This window comes from Kogia breviceps, chromosome 19 (assembly GCF_026419965.1).
Source record: "Kogia breviceps isolate mKogBre1 chromosome 19, mKogBre1 haplotype 1, whole genome shotgun sequence".
Classification (NCBI taxonomy): Eukaryota; Metazoa; Chordata; class Mammalia; order Artiodactyla; family Physeteridae; genus Kogia; species Kogia breviceps.
This window is the reverse complement of record NC_081328.1, coordinates 18,828,897-18,855,271: the sequence shown is the minus strand read 5'-3', so window position 1 is coordinate 18,855,271 and position 26,375 is coordinate 18,828,897. Positions and strand designations below refer to the sequence as shown.

Here is a 26,375-nt window from a genome sequence, read left to right as displayed (position 1 = left end):
GTCAGGAGATGTTTAAACTCATTGTGCTCTGTCCACAACATGATGACTTAGGGGCACTTCTCATCCCTGTTCTGCAAACGAGGGAGTTGAAGTCAGAGAAGTTAAGTGACTGGGTCAAGTTCACACAACCAGGAAGTGTCTTGAACCTGAATGTCCAAGACCTCGGGTCTAGCTTAAAATCCCAGTGGTATAATTTGTAAATTGGATGTCCTTCAATAAGCCACTTGGCCACTCTGAGCCTCAGCTTCTCACGGTTAAGTGGTAGCCTCAAGTCTTATTTCAAAGGATAGAGGTTAGCATTAAGCAAGATGATTTATGTAGCAGCTTATCCAGTACCTGCCACAAGATATGTGCTCAGTAACAGTACCAGCCCCTTTTCCTCCCCTTCCCACAATGCTGGGATCTCAGTCCCTTGCCCAGCCTTGGCCTCTGGTCCCAGAAAGACAACTCAACTTCTTATTGAAATATTTGTGTTTCTCAATTGTTTTGTTATTTTGGCTTGTGAGCTCATTTTTTCCTGGGAATGTAGGCAACTCCTTTGGGCAATGCTTGTAGTGAGAGGCCAGACCCCTCTGTTCCAGTTTCAATGAGTTCAGTGTATAGGGGGAGGTGAGCCTTAGGGTTGGGAGCCCCAGGCATGAGAAAACACCCCCCCCCAACAGCTCTCTGATGAGGTCTTAACCCTTTGCTGGCAGGAAGAGGCAGCTTTAGGAGGACACAATCTTTACAATGTAATTTCACAGCCCTGGAGGTTCAGACAGGGCAGGAGAGGAAGTAACTGCCGATAGTTGGTGGCTCCATCTTCCTGCCTCAGCCTCTCCTAAGCACAGGACTCCAGCAATGCTCTGATTTTACTCCTGAGGATACCTAGACCAGAGGGTTGAGTCTCCATAGGTTTTTCCCAAAGCTATGACTGGGAAGAAGTAAGACCAGAATTCCTAATATTTCTCCCTCTCTTTTATATTTCCACTGCTGTTTTGGGCTGCCCAGGCCAAAGACACCATGACCTTCTACCCTACCCTCCAGTTCAAAATAGCACCCCGCCTCCAGAAATTTCTCCTGGTTTTTAGTTCTTCCTTTCTAATTCCTTTGGGCTCCTTTGGAGATGATCTTGGGTAGGGGGTGAGCAGCTGTGCTTTGTTCCGAATCTTACTGGAACTGGAACCTCTATTGTTTCATCCCTTTTAGCTTTGACATCTCATATAACCATTCCATGAGGCCTTAACATTCCAAATGTGTGTTCTCACACACACACATGCACACACCCCAGGCCACTCCCCAGGCAGGGTCGGGGAGAGGTGTGTTAGGAGGAGCTGGTAGACCCGGTTTTTGCCCTTACTCTGCCGTGCACTCCTCATTCTGGGATCACCAGACCTGCCTATGATTTTTGATCTTCCCGGGCTTTGTTGTCCAGACTTCTCTTTGATGCTATGAGATGCCCCAGTATCTTTCTGATACATTTCCTATTTTCTTAAGATGCTCATTCATGCGTTTAACCCATATTTATGGAGCTCCGACTATTCACCAAGCACTGTGCTAAGTGAAAAGTTGAACTGGCTTCTGTTTCTGTCACTTACAACCAAAAGTGTCTTAGCTAAGACACCCAGCTATTATTAAGTTTATTTTACAGGTATAAATGTGGGAGATAAGAAGGCATGAATGAGCCTAAACTAAGAGCCTTAGCCAAGAAGGGTAGATATAGAAAGTCCACCCTTGTCTGGGCTCTTTCCACTGCACTTCACTGCCTCGGGGAGACACTTGTCAAACTTTCTCTGCATTCTGCTAAGATTGGAAGGTGAATGTGCGTGGTGTGTTATCCCAAGAGGGAGGCAGTAACAACCTCCTGGGTAAGGCTGAGGAATTTGATGACATTCTTAACTTTTAAGGCGGTACAACATGATAATTATAAAAATGAATTTGCGGACCAATAAATCTGGGTTCAAATTCTCACCTTGCTGGGCAGATGACCTTGATTAACTTACTGAGTCTCAGTATCTCTCTCTGTAAAATGGGGATAATTATAACTACCACCGTGTTTGTCATGAAGCTTCGCTGAGATAATAATGCATGTAAACACTGAACGCTACATGCCTGGCATAGATTAGGCACTTGGTTAGTACCATTTGTTAAGATGATAATGGTGATGATAACGACGAGCCAAATTATTCATCTTGGCAGAAGCACTGCGGCCCTCAGGTGGTTAACATTAAGCAATTCTATTCAACGGGTTAGCCTGTTTAGTTTCCTAGCAGCTATATTTTAGGGCTGGTATTGGTGTGTGCTGTGGGGTCAGTGAGTGGCTGGCCCTGGGTGTCTTTACGTTATCCAGGCAAGGTTGCCTTTGCTATTTTTCACGCTGAAGACCTTTGGGGAGCTCCAGCCAAGTATGTCATCGGGCCCTGGAGCGCATCTAGAGTGGCTTTGCATTGGAATTTGTACAAGGTGTTCTGCCGCCCAGCTGAGTCAGAATTAGTGGTGTTCTAGATAAGGCAGAGACTCCACTCAGACTCTTAGAGTCTCATCAAAGCCTCTTTGCAAAAAGGTCACTGGTCTTCTTTCATCCAACAGCAGAAGCTCCCAGCCCACTGGGTTCATTTTGGAAGCTGTGGTGGGCTTGTCTGCCATGCAGTTGCTATGGGGGGAAAGTCATCTTCGCATGTTCCTTGGTGCTTGCTTGGCACTGAGGATGGTAGTACGAGGAGGGAGTTCCCACCCGAGGAATGAAGCAAAGCCCAAGCCTGGAGGTAAATCCCTAGCAGGTCCCAGGGCAGGCAAATCATTAAATGTCTGTAAGGGGGCTGTGAATTAGAACTGTCCCTCAGGCTGGACCACAATGCCACAAACCCTTCAAGGACAGCTACAAAGGGAATTTTTTTAAATCTCAAGGTTATTGTATAATTTTAGAAGTTTAAGATCATGTATAATAAAAATCATATATTATTTAAATGCCACTCTTTTTTTTTTCCCTATAAAGTATCTGGGGGAGGCAGAGAGAGAGAGAGAAGAGAGAAAGGGGCAAAGATAGAGACCAAAACAGAGAGAGAGAGCTTTCAAATATCATTTAATGCCTAAATGTCACAGGCTTAAAAAATTCAACAGAATTCTCATGCATTCTTTCCCACAGGGGGCTACCCTTTAAACAATGACCTTTAAAAAAACCCAAGCAAACAAACAGCCCTGATACTGATGATGTGTGTTCTTTTTCAGCATGGACATTCTGCTGTTGACAGGATGAATTTCATTAGCCCAAATGGTCAGTATTTGGGGTGGTAGATCTTAGGATCTAACAGATTCTTATGGACCACATCTGTCTGGGGTGATTGAGTTCCTGGTTCTTTCAAGATGGGATGGTTTAAATAATTGTCCTTTACTGCGGTTGTAAAAATTCTATTCTGCCTTTCTAGCTGCCGCGATTTATTTGAAGACCCCAGGGGCAGGCAGGGTTGGAGTGCAGAGTAAGCTATAGGTAAACATATCAATTACATTGCAGGTATTACTTCCCCAAAGATCTCAAAAAATGACCCAAAAAGCAGTGTTTCACAGTGGAAAGGGCATGGTTCTTGAAGTCTGAAGGCCTGGGCTCATGCCTTGGCAACATTAATAAGCTCCCAGAGGGAACTACAGTGCGGCCACACAGAGAAGTCTTTCCAGGTAGTTGTTGCAGATGTTTTGCAAGGCTACTGGAGATAGCAACTCTCTTGAGAAAATAATGAATAAGAACTCTGCTTAAAGTCAGAACTTTGAACAATTGCACACTGAGAGACTGATAAATCTCTATAATTAATATTAAACATGTTGATACATGGAAGTGACCTTCCCAGCTCAGACTGGTGTGGAATCAGAGCAGTTTGGTCAAGTTAAGCAGGTCCTGGGTGATACAGAATAGGGATCCAGGTAGGCTCTACACACAGAAATTCTTTTCCTAGCTAAGGGGTTCACTAACTGTTAGCAAGGAGGATTGGAAGTTGTGTCTGAATTTCGCTCTACGTAGTATGATTACAAATCTTCTATTCCCCGTCCTTTTCCAGTCCTCAAATACAGCAGCCCTTTCAGGTATTAAGAGAAAAGTAAGCTCTGTAAATAGTTGTCTATACTCACTGTCTTCAATTCTTTTCTTCCATCCTCTCTTGAATTCGTTGTAATAAGGCTTGTCAGTGTCCCCAGGGACCAATGATGAAGCTATTGTCAGTTATTCTCCTTGAACTCTCAAAAGCATTTGACTCGGGCTTCCCTGGTGGCGCAGTGGTTGAGAATCCGCCTGCCGATGCAGGGGACACGGGTTCGTGCCCCGGTCCGGGAAGATCCCACGTGCCGCGGAGGCTGCGCGTCCGGAGCCTGTGCTCCGCAACGGGGGAGGCCACAACAGTGAGAGGCCGGCGCACTGCAAAAAAACAAAAACAAAACACAATTTAGATCATGTCAATTCTTTGCTTAAAACCTATGACTTACTCTGCGTTAAAGTCAAAGTTCTTGCAATGGCTTCCCAGTCTCTGCAGAGATCTGGTTGCTGTTTCTTCCCTAGACTTAACACTGAACTTCTCCCTCTCGCCCACTCCGGGCACGCTGACTCCTTGTTGTTCTTCTAGACATGTTTCTGCCTCAGGACCTTTGCACTGGCTAATTTTTCCACCTGGAATTCTTCTCCCCTGGATAGCCTTACCTTTCAGTTTCTTATTGTTCTGCTTTGGAACCCACTATTTCCACTACCTGCCACTATGTGCCAGTCCATGTGCCAAGTGCTATGGATACAGCGATGGCAAAACTATAGCAGTTCTTACCCTTGTGGAGCTTCTATTTAGTGGGGGAGACATATACTAACTGAATAATTGCACAAACATGCAGAAGCAGAGCTCAGATGAGTGCTGTAAAAGAGAGATACTCGTGCAATGAGAGCTTGATGGAAGGATCTGGGGAGGCTTCTCAGAGGAGGTGATACTTGAGCTGGGAATGATGGAGGGCCATGGTTCTCTCTGTGAGCTGATTAGTGCACACGTGGACCTGTGGCTCTTGCTAGGTCGATGACTGTCACCAGGCCTCCACGCCCTGGGGGTTTTCTGTCAGGATGTGGGGGAAAGCGATCCCTTTTTTCCAGGTAGCTGAGCTATTGGCTGTGAGCCCAGAGCTGCTGGTGGTTACGTCACTGTGGTTGGAAGGATATTACCTGATGGAGGAAAGAATCAAGACCGCATTAGAAAAAACTTAGATGGGCTGGATGGAGAGTTCTGACAGCAGGGGAGGCTCCTGATCCAGTGTCCCCAAATCCAATTCTTTCCCTGGGTTATATGAGCCATTAAACTAGTTGGGCGGTTTTAGCAAGTTCAGTTTAGCGATTTCTATCTCTTGGGATATGTGCATCCTGACCAATCTTCTTCCCTCCATAAGAGGAGCAGAAAGGTGCACCTCTGGGAGAAAGAGCACAGCTTGACAAGACCCAGAGCCTCCTTCTCAGGTTCTGTCCTCCTCCTCAGCATCTGGAGTCTCTTCCTCACAAGGGCCGCATCAAAAGGGAGGAGGGTCACGGATTCTGGTGGATTTGAGGGCAGCCGGTGGGGCCTCAGCTGCTTCATCAGGTGTTCTCACCTTTTCTAAAAGTTAAGGTCTAGAGAAAAAAACTCTCTGAGCCCAAGATTAAATACTTATCATGAAATGTTTCCTTCCTCTTTCTTATCTCTTACAGTAGATGCTTCGTGGTATAAAATGTAAGGAGCCCTTAGGGTAAAAAGTAAGCCTCTCTTTGTCTTCTCCAGTCATGAGTTCCTCTCCTTAGAGACAGCTTCTGGAGTATCCTTGCAGAGGAATTTTACACACAGACAAGCGAGTATGTAACTCTGAGCGCCTATGATTTCACACAGATGGTTTCCTGCTATGCATGCTATTTTGTCTCTGGCTCTTAGTACGTACTGTATTTTTGGTTATTGTTTCATATAAGCACACATAAAGTGGTCTCAGCTTTCTTATAAGTTCCAGAACATTCTCTTGTGTAGAGGTACACGTGCTTAACCAGCTCCCAAGTAAAGAATTGTTTCCAGTCCTTTGCCGTTATCAAAGCTTTCCCGAGTGTTCAAAAGATGATACACACATCTTTGGGTCTATGGACAGGATTCTCGGTAGGGTAAATTGGGTGGTGTTTTCCCTTTAATTTTCATTTTGTCCTCCTCTGGATCTGAAATGCACTCTCTCTCTTGGTCCAGAGAGGGGGTATAATTAGAAGAAGATGGTAGAATAAGTGATGAGCTAAGTCAGAATTAGAACTCGGATGCCGGGCCTCCTAGTCCATCAGCATTGCCTTTGCACGCCTCCACGTGGCCCCCTGGCTCACCAGAGAAGCAGGCGACAGCAGCTGAGCTGGGGAAGACGCGGGAGTGGGGCTGGGGGAGGGAGGGTGATTATACCCCGAGCTGCTGATGAGGCAAGGCAACGAGGGAGGGCTCCATCCAGGGTGTTTGGGACCTGGGGAAGGAGAGGCTGAAGGTGCACGGCCCAGACAATGAACTTAGGAGTGAAAACCAAAGGCAAGTATCCATTTTTCCCTTTTTCCATTGTAACAGAACTTTTTTTTCTGTTGTGGCCTCTCCCATTGCGGAGCACAGGCTCCGGATGCGCAGGCCCAGCGGCCATGGCTCACGGGCTTAGTTGCTCCGCGGCATGTGGGATCTTCCCGGACCAGGGCACGAACCCGTGTCTCCTGCATCGGCAGGCGGATTCTCAACCACTGCGCCACCAGGGAAGCCCTGTAACAGAACTTTTAGCTGGGCTTATGGCCACCCAGAATAAAAATTATTTTCCAGCCTCCCACTGGAGGCTGTAAAGTGATGTGTCATGTGACAGCCTCCAGGAACCCGTGTTAAAAGGCAAGGTCTGGCCCCTCTTCTCCCTCACTTCCTGCTGCCTGGAGTGCAGGTGCCCTCACTCGAGGCTGTAGGACCAAGGCCGTAACTTAGGGATGGAAAGAGGGTGCTGGAGGGAGCCAGGGTCCCTGGCAACCTTGTGGAGCAGAGCTCTCTTATAGCCTGGACCTCAGGCCTCCAGACTTTCAGCTGACAGATTAAAAACGAGTGTGCAAAAAGCTCGGAATGTTTTGGGTTTCTTTGTGCAGCTGAATTGAATCTTACCTGACACTGAAGGCCATGGTTGAGTTCTTACGGTTCGGACAGTGGGTTTGTCCTGGGCTACCTGAGCTCCGTTTGCTATATCACCTGTCAGCCTTCGTCAGGGGTGTAAATGGAACTGTGGCTGTGCTGGGGATGGGCCTGAGGAGTCAGGATACCTAGGTCCTCAGCTGGCATCTATTCCCTTTCCCCGGGTCTCAGTTTCCTAATCTGGAAAATGAGACGTTTGAATCGGAAAACATCTAAGGTCCTTCCCAACTGTGATGCTCATAGCTCTGGCTCAGGTGGTTGACCTGGATCTCTCTCCCTTCCCAGCTCTGTCCCCTGAGCTCCTCGTGGCATTTCATTGGCCTCGCCCTTGGACCACCGTCAGCTTTTGCCTTGCCTCTCTCTTCTCCTTGAAGTTCTCTGAGGTCAGGCCCCTTGGGCTTCTTCCTGTCATACCCCTGTCTAGCTTCTAGCATAGTGCCTTGGGTATAAAGAGTATTCAGTACACCTTTGTCAAATAGACGATCTCACACAGACACAGCTGGAATATTATCCCGGATCTGTCATGCCCTACTCCACCCCCCCACCAGCCCCAGCCCATGCTGGCTCCACTTTGACCACGTGGGAGCTGGAAGGGAGCAGGGCCTGAGGGACAGCAGTCCACACCCACCTCCCCCTGCTGGACTTTTGCCTCCCTCGGAGCTGCACCCACACACGGTTTCTCTGCCTCAACTTGTTGCTAATTTTGGTCTCTGTGGCTTGGTCCTCCTCCGCCACACCTTCCTGTGACGTCCTCAGGCCCCCATCTCCCAGCCAGGGACCGAAGGAAGGGAGATACCTCTGAATGCCCTGGCGCGGGGCCGGGAGGGGCTCTTTGCTGAGGTCTTCTATCCCTGGCCTTTCCAGTAGTTTATTCGTCCTCATTGTCACCCCTCCCACTCAGGAGCTTTGTGAACATCAGTCTCCTAGCGCAGACACCAAAAAGACAAGGAACAGAGTGGGTGAGCAACTTTCCCTGGGTTGCACAGCGGGAAGGTCTCTGGGGGCAGTAAGCTTCTTGGTGGCCACCTTCAGCAGAAGGTGACAGAAAAGGGTAAAACCCCAGTCCTGTAATGGTCCCATCCATCTTTGCTCCGTGCATATCATAATCTCTCTCCGTGGCTAGGAAATGCCCACCTTGGTTTGGCAGTAGGGTTTGGATCTTTTTGGGCATCAGAACCTTCCTCCACGCCCCTTCCCCTCTCTTTCTGGCTGTGCACAGCTCATCATCAGTCTCCACCACAGGGAAATTCCAGTCCCTGCCTCCTGGTCTCTGCTCGCCTCTGAACCGTGCTAGGGGCTGTCACCTACAAGGCGGGACACCATTACCCTGCACAGGGGGTAGTCTCACTATCCTCATTCTAGAGGTGAGGACACTGAAGTTCAGAGACGTCTAGTGACTTGTCCAAGGTAACACCCCACGTAACGTGTAGGGCTGGGCTCTGAAATCACGTCCTTAGCCCCCAAGCCCAGGGCTCTCTCCTTTGCAGCCTACATGGGGTGGGAGCAGCCGTGCTTTCTTGCCCTCTCCCGGGGAGGGGCTTTATCGGAGAAGAACACAAGCTCCACAGTTGACATAAATGGAGCACTGACTCTGTGCCAGGCTTGGCTTGAGCTCCTACAATCCTCACCGCACCCTACGCAGTGGGTACCACTACTCTCTTTGGTTTATAGCCAGGGAAACTGAGGCCCAGAGAGATGAGTGACTGATCCGGGTTAACGTACCTAGTAGTTGACAGAAGTGTCAACTTGAACCCAGGACCGACAGCTTCAGTGCTTAAGAATGGTGCTGCCTTCCTGAAAGGAAAAGCACAGGTTTGAGAGAGCTATATAGGTCTGGGTTTGGAGCCCCGCTTTGCCACGTCTAGCTGGTGCCGTCTCTCTCACCTGGGCCCCTAGATATGCAAAGGGGGTGCTGCCCTGCAGTGTTGGGTTGTGTGGACGGCAAGAGAGACATCTAGAGATAAAGCTCACTATAAAGTTCTGGCCCTGGGGGCAGGGTAGGGGCTCAGTCAACCTGAGTTCCTTTCTTCTCTTTCTAGGCTTCAGCTAAGGTTCGCCTCAGGCCACGAAGGAAGGATCTTAGATTACAGGAAAGAGGGTGTTCTACTGAACTTGGAGCCGGCTTCTTCCTGGTCCCAGGCAGCTTGCCCTTTCCATCTTCCTGGACCTCGCTCCGAGGGGCTGTGGGAGAGACTCTGCCCTGTGTCTCCCTCTCTGTCTTACAGCCTGGAGTTCAATCTTCTCCCCTCCCTGCCCACCCTGGCGTCCCCTTTCCACCTCCCTAGCACACTGCCCGTGGGTTTCTACCATGGAAAGGCCCTACTGCCTGAACTCCTATCTGCTTCCTGTGGTTAATATTGGGGCAGGTTCTTTGAGTGGGAACATCTGTCTGAGTCACTGTCCCCTCCGCAGCTCCCGCTGACTCAGCATTGGGCTTCCCTTCCTGTCCCCATCCCCCCCCGGCCCCCCAGGGGAGCCGCTCCAGCTCAGAGCCTCTGAGAGAGGGCAGGGCTCAATTTCAAGCCCCTACTCCTTCCGAGTACCTGCTCTGAACCAGACGCTGTGCAAAGCATTTTCTGTGCATTATCTTATTTGACACTCAGAACGTCACTGTGTGGGTCACGATTAGTTACTAACTGTTTCCTCTTGGAGGCTCAGGCAGGTTAAGGAATTTACCCCAAATCGCATAACTAGGCAGAGCCATGACTCAAACCTATGTCTGGCGGACTCCAGATCCCAGGTTCTTAAACACACTGTCCTGTGCGATACTTGGTCCTGAAGCAGAGGGAAAGACGGACAAGAGTCCTTCTAGCTGCGAGAATTTGAATACCCCGTGACACACTCAACTTTGGGGGAAAATTTGGCTCCTGGGCACCCATTTAGAAGTCAAAAGTTGCCCTGGGATTTCCCAGGGACCAAAGAAGGCCACCACGTGTGGGAGGGAGGAAGTGTGAATTTCCAGGGGCCAGAGGGGTTCCCAGTGCTTGGAGTCCAGTGGTGCTTTCCTGCAATCTAAGATCCTTCCTTCGTGGAGGGGTGGTTCTCATCTCCTCGGAGGTCTGGGTTACTTGGACTGGGCTGTTCTTTCCCTAGCAGACCTTCACAGAGGGCCCCGTGTGTACCCACACTCTGCCACCAAGGCTCTCTGGGTAGTAAAAGAGACAGAAGTGGCCACAAGTATTGGCATGGCTGGTGACAAGGGCTATGGTGGAAGCAGGCAAAGAAGGAAGGCTTTGAGGAAGGCTCTGAAGAAGAGCAAGGACCCACTCTCCCCAAGGTCTCGTGTAGAGTGATGGAAGGTCAGAGAGTGCTGGTTCAAATCCAGGCTCTGACGCTTCTGACCTAGGGTATCTCCAGCAGGTTTTCTCTGAGCTTCAGTTTTGCCATCATGAAATGGGGATAAACCTGTCTACTTCACTGGAGTGTTATGCTTGGTAAATAAGGCAGGTTTTTTTTTTTTTTAAACATTCCATTTTAAAAAAAATTTTATTGATTGATTGATTGATTTTTGGCTGCGTTGGGTCTTCATTGCTGCATGTGAGAGGGGGCTACACTTCGTTGTGTTGAGTGGGCTTCTTATTGCAGTGGTTTCTCTTGTTGCAGAGCATGGGCTCTAGGCACCTGGGCTTCAGTAGTTGCAGCACGTGGGCTCAGTAGTTGTGGCTCGCGGGCTCTAGGGCGCAGGCTCAGTAGTTGTGGCGCACGGGCTTCGTTGCTCTGTGGAATGTGGGATCTTCCCGGACCAGGGCTCGAACCCGTGTCCCCTGCATTGGCAGGTGGATTCTTAACCACTTCGCCAGCAGGGAAGTCCAGTAAGGCAGGTTTTAAAGCCCTGAGAAGTATCAGATGCTACTCTCTGTTTCCGTCCCCACCTTGTCCTGTCATCAAAAACTACTTGCAGTAACAATCTTTCCAGCAGCCATGGTTGCTGTCAAAGTCAATGGCTTGATCCTCAAGTTAGACAGTAACTCTGAGCTCTACTCTTTTGTCCTGATCACAGAGGGTTTTAGATAAGAGATTGAGGAGAATTGGGGGTCACTCCCATACCTCTTCTTAAAAGCAAAGCAAAAGAAAACAAAACAAGCAAACAAACAAAAAAACACCCCAAAACTAAAAATGGGGTTACAATGTCAATTGATGGGGAATTGGGAACTTTATGTCACAAAGATGCTACTTAACCCTCAAAACTGGGAGGCTTTACAGGCTGGGTTGAGAACATAGCTTCAAGACCCAGACTATCTAGGTTTGCTTCTTGGCTCCATGATGTTCAAGCTGCATGAACTTGGACACTTTTCTTATGATGCCCAGTATCCTTGCATCGGGCCTTATCTTCCTCAGCTGAGAACGGGGACCCTAACAGTACTACTAGGGTCTTCCTCCTGGAGAACTTGCGAGGCCAAACTAAGGTAGCATGTGTCAGGAGCTAAGCACAGAACCTGGAGTATAGGAAGCTCTCAGAAAACATTAGCCGACCCGTCTATTACTGCTTGGAAACTGCGGTTTAGCCTTAGGAAGTGGCAGTGCTCGCCGGGACTCTGGGGTCATCTAGATGCATGGATTTCAGCCGGGGGGCTCCAGGGTGTGTGGACATGCCCCGGGAGCCCCTCGCCAGATTCCAGAGAGGAGTAGGCAGGCCCACCCATCCTCTGCCTCTTCCCACGCCCCCATCTGTTTCATAGCTTGGGGTTCCCTGTAAAAGTTGTTTGGATAAAAGTGTGTGTGTGTGTTGACAGGGTTGGGGGGGTGGGTGGTTCTATTGTGGTTTTCTTTTAGAAGTTTGAAATCTACAGATTTGTGTCAGTGATTTCCAGCTCCCTTTATCCCATGAGGACCTTTGACTATCTTTTCATCATAAGCCCCATGGTTTGAAGAGTTTGGTCAACCTCCAAACTACATGTATTTAGCAACGACGTGTAAGATTTTTAGCTCTGGTTAAGGTATTTTGGAAAGGCCTTTGGCAACACTTACAATTAGGAATCGTCATTGTCTATTTCAGAGTCTGAGAAGAGACTGGGGTCCTAGGCCTGGGACTTGGATCCCCTCCACTCCTTTTCTTACAGGGGACCACGTCTTCTGAGCACCTTCTATGAGCATCATCTTATTTAACTTTCACAAGCATCCTTTGTTCGATCTTCATTTTAGACTCAGAGAACAGAGCACAGACGCATGGGCGGGGGTTGGTAGTGGTGGTATGTATCACTGCCCAGTATCACTGATTTGATCAATGGTTTTCAAAGTCCCAGCCCACTGAAGCTTTATTTATTTTCTGCATGAAAACTAGAGGCTTGTAGGATCTGTCCACTTTTTTCCAAATCGTCCCAACTCTTCTAAACATTTCACTGTTATTTGGAATTCATGAATTGGTTCCCTATGTTAGCAGAGCTAGGCAGGAAGGTGCAGATGAAAGAACTGTGTCAAGCCACAAGTGGTCTGTGTTTGATTTCATTCCTTATATCTCCTCCGCAATTCCACGCTACAATTTATTCACACATACACATGAGCATACTCTAAGGAATACACGCTCAGAGACCAGGTGTCCGCAGCAGAACCGCGGACATATACACTCCACAACACGTCTGTTCTTTGAGGCATAAACATGGAAGCGGATACACACACAGAGACGGTCAGATACTCGGACTCATGTGTATCCAGATACAAAGAACCATAGCTACACAGCATGCACACACATACACGTACACCCTAATTGAAATGAATTCTCTTTGAAGCCCGTTTGACCAGATGTCTTTGGAAAGAAGAAGGGATATAGGATTTACAAAAAGGAAAATTGCAACCATAACAGGTTAAACTTACATGCTCACTAAACTGGCAAAAAAAAAAAGTAGGAGGGGAGTGGAATAATGACACCCAATGCTGAGGACTGCTTTTTATAAAACAAGTGTCTTTATACATTGCCACTAACAAAGACATGGTTACTTTTTTTTGGAAACATCTTTCTTATCGCTCCAATAGTCAGATGTGTTTATACTCTCTTTTCCTGTAATTCCACTTCCAGGAAGTTAATCTAAAGAAAAACATCAACAAGAAGAAAATTTCACTTATAGAGAAGTAGCCACAACACTGTTACTTAGGAAATAGTGGTAGCCAGATACATATCTACAATTAAATCCCGTCATCTCAGTTTGAGGGACTCTTTTCCGGCCACATCACAATAACAATTATGAAGACTAGGGAACATCACGGAAAATATTTACGATAAAGTCAGTGAAAAAGAAGGGCACAAAACTGGGAGTTCGCCGTGGATGGAATGAGAGGAAGATTTGTCTACAAAGAGCTAAACAATGGAAAGTGAGAAACGAACAGTTCTTTGAGAGAGTATGACTATTATTGATTTGGTTTTTTGTTTGTTTACTTTAATGTTGTTATAATAAAGATTTCGGTTCCCAAATCTACCTGTAATATAAAAATCCCAAAGTAAGCCAGCCTGACAATTGCAGTAAAGATTTAACCCACTCGCGGATAATGGACCCTTAGCAACTCCTAGGTTCGAGGGGCTGTGTACACAGACACGTGCATCTCTGAGAATGCCATGTGTACATTGGACTTGGTCAGCCTCCCAGCCTCAAGCTACGAGAGTCTTAAATGACAAGCTAAGAATTGTCCATGGTGCTTCACAGGCCTAAGGCTCACCTCTGTTATTCTTCCAAGCCCTAAACTTGAATATTTTCCGGTGATCTATTTAATACCAATATCTGATCTTGCAGTTCTTGATAAGACTCCAGTTGGTGAAAAAAGTTATTCAGTAGGACCAGAGACCAAGTAAGGCCCAGCCTTTGCATAAACTAGCTCTGTGACCTTTGACCAAACTTTTTGCATTCATTGAAAATTGACCGCTTTGGGTGCTGTGGTGGATGCCCTACACCAGTGGTCCTCAAACTTCAGGAGTACCAGAATCACCTGGAGGGGGTTTCTTGTTGATACAGGGGTTACTGGGCCTCCCACCCTGGGATAAGACTCAGTAGGACTGGAGTGGGGCCCAGGAATTAGCATTTCTAACAAGCTGCCAAGTGATGTTGAAGCCTGGTGACCCAGTATGGAGGGCCACTTGCTCTACATGTATTTTGCTCAAAATAACCTTGCAGATGAAGTGCCTTCAATATTACTCCCATGAACTAAGAGGATAGAGAACTTGAGTGACTTGGAAAGTCATTTAATCTTCTTGGTAATAAGATTACCTCCTTCTCTTTCAAGAACTGAAATATGGAATTGATGTGACAATCCAGATACTAGTCATTTGCTCTGATGTGAATACCAATACACACACACACACACACACACACACACACACACACACACACACGCATCCTCTCCTCTATTATGGAGACCCACTGCCAGCCTGCCTTCTTCTTCAATATGAACTATCTGCAGGGGTCAGTTTCCTGTTTGTTTTTTTGTTTTGTTTTTCAGTCAATGAGAATGAACTGACTTAGATGGTCAACTTAGAAACCTGCTTGGTTTCTGCTGTCACCAGGGATGCTCAGCAAAGTGACAGCGTGCACTGCTGGTGACTCTGCAGATGACCCAGGCTTTGTGGTCTCAGGCTCATCAGTGTATCCACTGCGCTGCCTGGGTGAGCTGCGTGCTGGGAGCCTGCAGAAGAGCTACTGCTTTGCAGCTGTGTGCCAGCCATGCATCTCTGTACATCTCAGCTGTACGATGGGGAAAATAACACCCACCTTCATCAGGTAGTGGTGAGGGTTCAATGAGCTGGCACGTGTAAAGAGCACAGACTGGTACCCAACAGAGATTTTCCTGGGACTTGATGAAATGGCTCCAAGCTTGACATAAAAGAGTAAAAGGGTGAAAATAGCCAGAAAGCTTCTGGTTGAAACCAAAAAAAAACAACAACAAAAGAGAGGGGGGCCTTACTTAACCAGATACCATGACTCATTATGGTCAATGCAGTGATAAACAAGGTGACCAATGAAAAGAAAGTCCATAAACAGAACCACGTATGTATGATGCTATGGTATGTGATATGGCTTGTATGTCACATCAATTCAAAAATTAGGCCTGGAAAAATGGCAGTCCATATGGAAGAAAAGATTGAATTGGATCCTTACATTACACCATATGCAAAAATCAACTGCACGTGGTTAAATGTTAAAAATACGCCCCTGAAAATTTTAATAGAACACCTATCTTTTGAACTTTGGAGAAGGGAAAGATTTCTTAAACAAGATACAAAACGGTTGACTCTAAAAGAAAAGAATGATACATTTTTCTGTATTAAAATTAAGAGTTTTCTTTCTTAAAAAGACAACTTGAAAATAAGCTACAAGTACTTCCCTGGTGGTTCAGTAGTTCAGACTCCGTGCTCCCAGTGCAGGGGGCCTGGGTTCAATGCCTGGTCAGGGAACTAGATCCTGCACGCTGCAACTAAGACCGGCGCAGCCAAATAAAGAAAGAGAGAAAGAAAAAAGAAAATAAGCTACAAATCGTAGACTATATGGCAATCTACATCCTAACAAAGGATTATATAAGAATGTATCAAGAGCTCCTTGATATCTGTGAGAGACTCTTATTCTTGTTTAAAATGATTCAGAATATATTGCCCTACATCACTGGCTTTGGGCTTGGCCATGTAACTTCCTTGAGCCAACAGAATGTGAGCAGATAGGACATGTGTCATAGCTTAGCAGAAGCTTTAAAAGCACTGCAAGTTTCTTTTTCCCGGATCCTCTGCCAGGAGAATGACATATCCTAAACAAGAGCTGTTCCTTTAGCCTGAACCCAGGAGTGGGAAGGCGTGGGGCAAGGAGCTGACCCACAGGTTGGAGCAGAGATGCAACTGAGCTGCAGACTTGAGAGCAAAAAGGAACGTTTCTTGTTACAAGCCAGCGACTTGGGGGATGAGGAGGGGCCTTGTTACGGTAGCGAAAGCTGACCAATATGGAAACTAGTACCTGGCAGTGGGGCGCTGTGCTACCCAAAGAATGAAATGTGTGGTTTTGGCTTTGGAGCTGAGTGGCAGGCAGGGAAGTAACTACTATAGGGGGCTGGAAAACTAGCAAAAAGCTATGTACTGTGATAGTGAAACATTTGGAAAAACTGTCACATGTGATCATTTGCAAGGCAGAAACTATACCTACTGAATTTATGGCGGGAGAAGAAGTTTTGAGACAGGATGTTGTCGGTGTGAGTTACTTGTTACTAAGTACATTTCATCAGATGCAAGAAAGAGGTGACAGCAGATAGGACTGGCTCATTTGCAAGCAGAATTGAAAGAGACCATAGAAAGTGTAGAAATTGTAGGGTTTGCATGACAGAAGGGTGCAATCATCTGTTATGTCAACCTCTGCAGCCTGCAAAATACTGTCAAAATAGGAACTAGCTTTAGGGGGCAATATCAAAACAAAGGCATGACCTGGGGTCAAGACCAAATCGAGAACATGACTGTTACTCCCTTTGTTAAGACCTCTGAGGAGATTTAGATAGTCCCAGGGAATCCTGCCAGTTGGACAACATCACTTCTTAGAAAAGAAATGGAATCTCATTAATCCTGCTAGTGTCCAAATACTTGGAGTTATATCTAGAGAAGGACAGAGAGGCATGTCTCAAAGCTCATGTTGTGGCCCCTGACACTTGAATTGGCTACTGACCTTTCACAAAAAGTTTTTGAGAGTTCCATCCCCAAAAGTGCTGCTGGTCTGGATTAAATAAGACTGACTCTTCAGGACATAAATCGGTCTCGAACCCCAGACTTTACAGGCAAGAAGCAGACTGATGATATTGATAAGAAAAACACAGACACCTAGAAGAAAAATGATGATAGACAGGAACAGATATTTCACAGAAGAGGACACACTTAATGATTGATGTGATGGACAAGCGAAGAAATGTTTAACCTCATGACTGTTCAGGGCAATGCAAATCCAGACAAGAAAGAGTCTCAATTCAAAGTAATTTGACTAGCAAAATGGGAAACTCTGACAATATCAAGTGTTGGAGAGAACGTGGATCTCCATGATCTCTTACACATGGCTGGTATCTTCAGGCAGCTACTTTAGAAAATGATTGAAACTGTACTCATAACAGTGACTATCCTAAACCAGCAATTACACTTGTTCGTATGGACGTAGTAGAAGAAAGATGTTCATAGCTGCACTGTTTACAATGGTGAAAATCTGGGAAAAACCTCAAAGGCCCATCAAGAGAGAGTGGATGAATAAATAAGAGCACACTTAACCGATGGAATATTATACAGCAGTTAAAACAAAATGAACTGCATTGGCACAGTCTGTAATATGGATATATATTAATAGAATACTACTGGCCAAAAAGTAAGTCCCTACAATTATAAACACTATGATACTCTTTTTATAAAGTAAAAATATATATACTTTAGAAACACACAGATTACAATAAGCAAGGGAATTTGGGAAGTTGGTTACCTTGCGTTGAAGGAGTCAGGAAAAATAGTAGAGAGGGAAAATACGATTAGAAGCAGGTTATTGTCAAGGTTCTAGCTTTTGTTTGAAGTGGTGTTTCAATGGGTTTGTGGCATTATCAAGAAGAGCTAGAACTTTTAAAAAGAGAGATTGTTTTGATTGCTTTTTTAAAAAATTATTTATTTATTTATTTTATTTGGCTGTGTCAGGTCTTAGTTGCAGCATGCGGGATCTTCACTGTGGCATGAGGGATCTTTCGTTGTGGTGTATGGGCTCTTCATTGCAGCGCACGGGCTTCTCTCTAGTTGTGTCGCATGGGCTCCAGAATGCGTGGGCTCAGTAGTTGCGATACATGGGCTTAGCTGCCCTGTGGCATGTGGGATCTTAGTTCCCCGTCCAGGGATTGAACCTGCGTTCCCTGCATTGGAAGATGGATTCTTAACTACTGGCCCACCGGGGAAGTCCCTTGATTGCTCTTTTATATTTTATTTTGTTTTTAATTGAAATATAGTTGATGTATAATGTTGTGTTAGTTTCAAGTGTACAGCAAAGTGATTCAGTTATACATTTATATAAATGTGTGTGTGTATGTATATATGATTGTTTTTATTTAAGTCATAGACTATTAGAGTTAAAAGCATCCTTAGAAGTCAGTTCGTTCTACTTCCTTATTTCCCAAATGAGAAAACTGAGGACCAGATTGGAGAAGTGACTGACCCGAGTTACACAATTCCTGAGTGATGCAACCCAGCCTGCTCCTCTCGTAATCCTCCTACCTCAGTACTGACATGCTCAAGCAAAGGCTTCATCCTCTTTTACTCTCCCCCACATCTAACCCATCCATCAGTTCTGCTCCGCTCTGACACACTGGGGTCCATCCACTTTGCACCAGTGCCCACACCACTCCACCCCCAGGAGCCAAAGCCAGCCTCATCTCCCACCTGGACTTCAGCCAGTGCCTCCTGACGGATCCTCCTACATTCTCTCTTGCTCTCCAAAACACCTGTTTCCCATACAACTGAGAGAGGAATCTTCTTTTTTTAAAAAAAAAAAAAAGTCAGTTCTTATCTCTGAATTTCTCAGCTGTCTTCCCAAAGCACTTAGAATAAAATTCAGACTCATCATGGCCTCTCAGGCTTCACCTGAGCTGGTCCCTGCCTTCCTCTCAGACTTCCCTTCCTACCATTGCGCCCCACCCCCTGCCACTCTCACTGACTTTCTTTCTGGAATATTCCAGGCTGGTCTCTGCATGTAGCAGATACTGCCGGTAGCCAGCTCACATGGTTTAGCTAGGCCTTCCGCCTCAGTGCACGTAAGCTGCCTTCAGCCATGGAAGGTCACTCTGTCCATGAGCAGGACAGGACAGAAGTGCCAGGGAGCAGGCCTCACTAGTGAGAGACAGGAAGTGGAGTATAAATACCCCAACTCTCTTGCTCCTAGGTGAGATAACTCAGCTGTGTCTCAGCTGTGTGCTCTACACTGTTTCCCAAAGTGTCCCTGGGTGGCCAGCCCCATGACTCACAAAGGAGCTGGCCTGATAACAGGTTCTTTATTAAGTCCTTGTTTTGCTCTCCAGTTCCCTTACTCATCTTTCCTGCACCTCCCAAATAGATTACTTTCTTTAAATCTTTGTCTTGGGTCTTATTCAGAGGGTAGTGTTAAGATACCACATTAGGCCTTTGCACTCACCATTCTCTCTGCCTAGAATATTCTACCCCTCCAGGTCTCAGCTCAAATGCCAACTCGTTAATCTCCCCTCTGGTCATATCCCATTGTTATATGTCTTCATTGATTTATCCTACTCGAACTTATCTTGTTTATATAATTAACTGAAAAATTATGTCTCTCCCAGGGGGTTAGCTCTACAAGGCAAGTGCCTTGTGTATCTTGTTTCCCAGCACATGGGAGAGTGATTGGCACATAGTAGGCACCCTTTAAATATCTGTTGACTTAGTTAATGAGTAGTTTTTGCAGAGAGGGATGTCAAATACTTCATCAAGAGTAAGATTTACAGTAGCTGCTTGAATTTATGCATTTCTAATTAGCAAGCAAATTGCTGGCATGTAAATGTATACTGCAGTTGTGGTTTTGAGTGGTTGATTCTCTTTAGTGAGTTACCCTGTTTCCAACTACTTTAAAGTGCTCTCAGTTGCTGTGCTAATTACAAATCCTGATAAACTCTCCATTAACGTGTATCTTCGAAGTACCTTCAACACAATAATACTGTTAGAAGGATTTATATATGGTTGGAAGTAAGAGAACCACATTTATTTAATAACAGTCTTAAATTCAGCTTGCCTTTCCACTGATGTACCTGAATAAGTGAAACTGGACTCCATTTACCGGCTTGCTTATTTACACAGGTGAGATGTTGGCAGAGGCTTGCCCTGGGGAAGTAGAGATGTGGAGGTCAGGAAGAAATTCCATACACAGTCTTTTGGAGAAAACTCATTTCTTATGTGGCCTTGGCCCATCTCATGCTCACCTGGCATAAACCTGCTTCAACATGGCACAAGCAGTCTTTGGACCCATAGGGCCCAACCCTTTCCTGGGGGCATTTGGGTGGAGGCGTGTGTGCGTTTGTGTGCGTGTGTGTGTGTGTGTGTGTGTGTGTAGTATTAATTTCTATGCGCCTTGATTTCCTCATTTGTAAAATATATGGATTTATAGCAACCATTCCATACCTTGTTGTGAAGCTTAAATGAACACATGGGTGTAAGGGACCAAGGAAGCCACAAATAGCTGTGAACACATAAGGGACATGACCAGGAGGTCATGTCCAACTATTGTTGGAGACAGTCCTGTCTATGTGGGACATGACTCAGTAGTCAAGCTGTAGCTGATAGGCCCCATGAAATGGCCTGAACATTATGGAAGAATGCAAAACTCAGTCTCAGAGCTGGGATGAGACATTGTGGAAAGGCAGGATTTTCAGACTCCTGGAAGGTTGTACAGTTAGGAAAATGGCCTGAGGGGGCTGGGACTGCCTAAGGGAACTTCTGAACCTGGGAATGTGTGTGTGTGTGTGTGTGTATCATTGTATGCACATGAGAGCGTGTGTGGTTCTGAATGCGAAGGCTTAGATTTTAGGTAAAAACACAGGGTAGATGAGGTTAAAGTCTCAGGATAATGAAGCAGGACCCTATGGGGCCTTCCTGGGACAGACCTCCCCATGTCCTGGCCTGCCTCTTGTTTGTGGAAAAGCTTTCGTCTCCCAGGCCTCAGCTGGTCACAAAAGGGTGGCTCAAGAGTTAATGATTGGAAGAATGTGAACATGTATAACAAAAGACAGCAGTTGGGTCAGGAGAACAGGTAATAATTTAAACAATAGATCAGCCATACAGTAGAGTCACAGAATCTTTAGTTCTTCCCTGAAGAACATAAATGACAGTACCTGACACACATTCCTGAGTTGTTTCACACATACTAAAATCCCCACCAGATGGAAGGAGTTAACTGCATGGTGACCATGTACATGTAGCCCCCAGACCAGTCGGAACCAGAAGGTTGATGATGTTGACTCCCCATTACGTCACCAGCAACCAATCAGAAGAATGTCTACGAGCCGATCAAGCACCTCACAACTCTCTCCCTCACCCTGTCTTTGAAAACCTTTCCCCAAAAGCCATTGGGGAGTTCAGGCCTTTGAGCATTAGCCGCCCATACTCCTTGCTTGGCCTTGCAATAAATGCTGCACTGTCCTTCACCACAACCCAGCTTCAATAGACTGGCTTTACTGCATTTGGATGAATGGACCCAAGTTTGGTTCAGTAGCATCAGGTTCCACTGAGACGTGGGCCACCTCATTAGTTCACCTACACATTCATCAGCAGGATCATATGCCTGTGTTAAACCAGGCACTCAGAGTCTAGACAGGAAGGCAGTCTCAGGAACAGACAAATTACATTATAAGGCAGTCTATGCAAAAGCACAGAGGGAAAAGCACAGTGCCTGGGATCCAGGGAAGAGGGAGGATTGGGAGAAACAAGAGAAGGGTTCACAGAGGAGGTGATTTTGAACAAGAGTGGAACTTACCACGTGAAAAAACAGCTGAAGTTTATTCCCCTTAAAGAAAGGAGCATGTGCAAAGACCGGGGTGTGTCTGGCAGAAGGGTGATCCAGTCTAGGGGCACAGAGTGTATATATGGCGTTAAAGGTAGTGTAGGTTGCAGCCAGATTAGGAGGCAGATTGCAGGATAAGCTAAGATGTTGGGCAGCCCCCAGGGGTGAGTCTCTACCAAGAGGCGACGCAGAGTTCTGGTTCAGGATTGAAGCCAGACTGTCTGCATTGGAATCCCACCTTCCCAGAGACTAGCTGAGTAATCTTGGACAACTTCTCTGTGCATTGATTTCCTCATCTGTACAATGGGTGATAATAATAATAACTATTTCTAGGACCATGAGGAAGACTAGACAGCTGAACACACATGAAGTGCTTAGAGTAGCTTAACACACGTGAAGTGCACAACGTAATATTAGCTAATAACTGCTGTTATTTCACGGAGGGCCAGGGGAACATCAAGATTAAAGGATGAACAGAGGACCAGGAGACTCTAACCAAGTCTCAGAAGTAACAGCAGAGTGGTGGGAGGAAAACCATGAGGGCCACCTGTCATAGAAGCCATGGCAAGAGGATGTTTCCAGAAGGAAGGGTCAACAGGGTCAAGGGTGCCGAGATGTCAGGCAAGATGACAGCCAAGGGTGCCATGGATTTAGCAACAAGGAGGTCACCGTTGACTTTGGCCATTGCAGTTTTGGTGACGTGGTAGAGACAGAGGCCAGTTTGCAGTATATTGAACACATGGGTTGGGAGGAACCGGGGAGAGTGGCACCAACTCTTCCAGCTGTTGGGCTGGGAAGGGACGCAAGTGAGAGACAGCAGAGGTAGAGGGACGGTGAGGTCTATAACCATGTGCTTTGCCAAATACCCGCTGCATCCCGCCATTGTCTCCTGTGAGGCTCACAATCTCCGGTCAGCTAAGCAGGAGAAAGAGCAGAAAGTATAAGTCATAAATGAGGACACGTGTATAGACAGATCAAGAATGGCAGAGCTGGGAGAAAGGCCAGCTACCCATTTCCTCTCCCTTTTCATGAGGTGATTGCGGGCAAGGGAGACCTGGGCAAGAGGGTGGAGGATGCTCAGTGCCGTCTACCTGCTTTACCACACTTGGATGTAAAAGACCCAGCTCTTGAAGGTGGATGGAGGAGGTGGGAGAAGAGGTTGGTGACAGAGTCCTTTAAACTAACATACACTGGGTGCCCAATATGTCCCATCCTACTGAATCACATCATGCCCAGGTGGTGGGAGAAATCTTTGTTTGAAATTGGTTCCAGCTAGAAAGAGGGGAGGCAAGATGCATCGCAGATCAGCAGAGGCAACACTGTCTATTTTTCACTCCTGCCCCTTCTCGACAATCCCTTCTCTGACATTTTAGATAGGTCTGGTCTTTCTTTGACTCTGAAGCTGAGGAGTTGTGGGGGGAATGGCTTGGAGGTTGATGTGTCACTTAAAGCAGCAATGCTTGTGGGAAGTAAAATGCATCCTTCTGATTTGTTTGGGAAATGTCTTTATGCCAAGGACTTTGGAACGATAAAACCATAATGGTGGGATTTTGGAAAATTATTTTCCAAACCAGGGCACAGGAGACCCAAAGTGGGATATTTCAAGGAGAAAACCAATGGATGCCTGTCCAACGTGAAGCAGAAACATGGCAGGAGGGCTGAGAGGGGCAGGGCAGCCTTCATGTGACTTGTGTAGACTCTGCTGTTGCATGCTTGAAATTTTTAGCTTTTAAACAAGACCCCTCATTTTATTTTGCACTGGACCCTGCAAGTTATGTGAACCTCCTGGTCAGGGCCGCAGGCTTGGTGGAACACGTGGACTGCAGACTTCAGCTAGGTCTGGCAGGCAGCAGCCCTGACTTCAGATGCTCCCCACGTGAACTCGGCTCCTGAAACTAACCCACCCTTGAGAAAGCTGGGCCAGCCAGCGGGAGTTGAGAAAGAGGACCTGGCCGGTTTGCAGTCAGCTCCTAAGAGCAGCTGTAAAGATGCCTCAGACAAGCCAAGCAGGGAGGGAGGAAACACAGAACACTCTTAGAAACCACGATAATGAGCAGGGCTCTGTGCTGCAAGCCTTCTGACACTTCTCCAGATTTAGTGCTCACAACGATCCTAGTACAGAGGCACCAGGATCCCAGTTTAATGACCAGATAATGACCCAGAGGTTCAGGAAGACGATCAGAATTGATGGTGCTGGTAAGCGGTGCCCTGGATTAAAATACAGGTGTCTGGATCCCAAGTCCAGTGCTTTTCCTATTACACTAGAGGATAGAAGTGAAAGCCAGGGGACCCGGATGTGCAGGCTGTGCTGGTTAGCACATCCCGGGCCCGGCTCCAGTTCTGAGCTAAATGCACTCTCTGTGACCAGTTCAGCTCACTCCAGAGCCCATGAAGCCAGACCTGGCAGTGGAGGTGTCTCTTTGGGTGGCCAGCTCTAAGCTGAGCCTGAGAGCCAGGGCTAACGGGCATGAAGGAAGAGCATCCCTGCTCAGGCCCCCCTGGGCTCCCAGGGCTGTGGCCCCAAGATGAACTGGGAAATTGGTGGTGAGCAGAGATGGGACCCAGGCGTCCACCTCCTACCCGAGGGAGACAGAGCTCCTCAGGGAAGTTTCCTAACAGCATGTGGGCGTGATAGCTGAATCACGGGTGACCTTGTTGGTGTTGGTGGGTATATTTTTGGGTCAAACTGTTGCCACTTCCTGCCCCTGCGTCCTTGCTCTGTTGGGTGGAAAAGTTGGGGCTTTTTTCTTCTACCATCCTCTGCAGAGTTGACCTCGTGCCCTGGCCTCCAGGTGGGCTGCAGGGCTTTCCAGCATCCTAGGGGCCCCTATCAGGCCCAGCTTCTCTCTCTGACCACAGCCCAGCTCTCTGGTCCTGAGCATGAAGCCAGAAAACCACAGAGAAATAGCCCTATCTGGGAGTTCAGGTGGGGCTATCTTCAGGGCTCTGTCACGGGGTCTCCATGTGACAACTCGCTTTTCCTTTCCGGGCTTCCAGCTCCTCACCTGTAACGTGAGATGGTCCAATTGTCTTGAGTGTCCTCCTGAGCGCTGGGGGGATGTGACACACACCTGATCCACGCTGGCTCCCCGAATATACCCACAGAGACTTTGCGATGTGGATATTTTCGGTTCAGGGCCGAACGGCTCAAGAACCACAAAACTGAGGCTGCGAAACATTCTGAATCCAAGCCTGTGTGTTGCCTATCGGGCTTCTTTGAGTTCCTGGCTTCCTGGGAGCTTTCTAAGTTTCAGATGAGCCTGGCTCCTAGGGTGGCTGGGATCTAAATGCCTCAGGGACTGGGGTCAGCCCTATTAGGCTCTTTGTCCTCTACCCTCATCAGAAAGGGCAGGGAGACCTCCCCAGCATCTCCCTCAGTACAACAGGCCTGACCCAAAAGGCCAGTCCCACCTTGGATGGACGAGGGGCTATTTAGGGTGTAGATTGTGGGCAGGGCTCTATCTGCCCTCAGAGACCCAGAATATCATTTCATGCCAAACCAGAGACGGTCTCAGTAGCCATCCAGGCTAGAGGGAAGAGGTGGGATTGGATTATCTGGGAGCCCTTTCGAGATACTCCAACTCCCTTGAACTCGGAATACAAAGGTCCACAGTGAGGTTCAAGCACGTGTCCCTGGATAAAAGCTTCCCCTGTGATCCTAATATGAATCCCATTTCCTGGTAAAGAGTCACTGATTTAGGCCAACTTCCCCACGTTTTAGGTGGGAGAACTGAAGCCCAGAGGCAGGAAGTAACCTGCTCCAGGGCCCACAGAAAATGAGCAGCAGAGCTCGGAAACCCTGATTTTTCACCCTCTTTCGGCAGAACCCCACCTCCTCACCTGTCACCTCTCCTGGACTCCTTCAAACTTCCCAGTCCGACTGCCTTGCTCCAGTCATTGTGCTCTGCAGCCTCTAGCACGAGCCCTCAGCACGGCCACAAATCTGCCCGCATCCCTGTCCCAAGCAAAAGATTACTTAAGCCCTTCCCTCCACTGACAGCAAAAGCTTAAGTCCCAAGGCCTGAGCCCAGTAAACAGGATCTTGCGAAACCCGGCCCAGGTCCTCCGGGCTCCATTTCCAGCCCCTCTCTGCAGGCTTTCCTCATCCCCCATGCCCTGAAGACATCAGCCTCCACACCAGCTATTAGCATGCCATCAAACAATTGTTTCGTTTTCCTTAAGAGATACAGCACGTTTAATTTTTCACACAAGCCTATGAGCAGGTATCATTATTATCCCTGTTTGGAGCTGAGGCTGGGAGGTGAAGAAAGGGGAAGAAGTCACACCAGTGGGTACAGAGGATCTGGGCCTGGGGGCCAGGCAGAGCCCACCCTTATAACCACACACGACATGCTATCCAGGCCCCTGCCCAGGGGAAATTCCACCTTCATCTTTCCGGGCCCAGTCAATATTCCACACTGCATCCCAGTGAGCTCCCCGCTCCCCCAGACCGGGCGTGTGCAGAGACTGGTCTGTATATTATAGCAGCCTTGACCATCTGTGTCCACTTGCTGGTTTGCGTGTCTGTTTCCCTCTCGAGGCCCTGACTCCGTGGTCAGCTCTCCTCTCTCACCTGACTGCCCACGTACAAAGCGGGCCCTCAGAAGATGTCTCCTGGGTGAATGAGTGAGTGAGTGAACGAATGAATGAACGAACGAACACATCAGGACCTGAGACCTGTCACCAGCATCCTGTGTGTGGAATGGCATAGTCGGAAAATGGTCCATCCATGCTCGCGGGTCCAGGGGAGTATAAACGAGCACAG

General features: G+C 47.3%; 2 long non-coding RNA genes across 4 annotated transcripts in view; one reads left to right on the top strand and one right to left on the bottom strand.

The window, feature by feature from the left end:
* LOC136793253 (uncharacterized) overlaps positions 1-26,375 on the top strand; it is a 369,507-nt gene that overhangs the window by 318,233 nt on the left and 24,899 nt on the right. The gene's annotated exons all lie outside the window — the stretch shown is intronic.
* LOC136793182 (uncharacterized) lies at positions 5,023-19,937 on the bottom strand. 2 transcript variants are annotated; one of them, XR_010838130.1, is made up of 3 exons: positions 19,863-19,937; positions 14,834-14,935; positions 5,023-5,161 (listed from the first exon to the last, which is right to left on the bottom strand). It is a non-coding gene; the product is annotated as an uncharacterized lncRNA (long non-coding RNA). The 2 variants fall into 2 exon arrangements; XR_010838129.1 differs by lacking the exon at positions 5,023-5,161 and adding an exon at positions 13,044-13,161.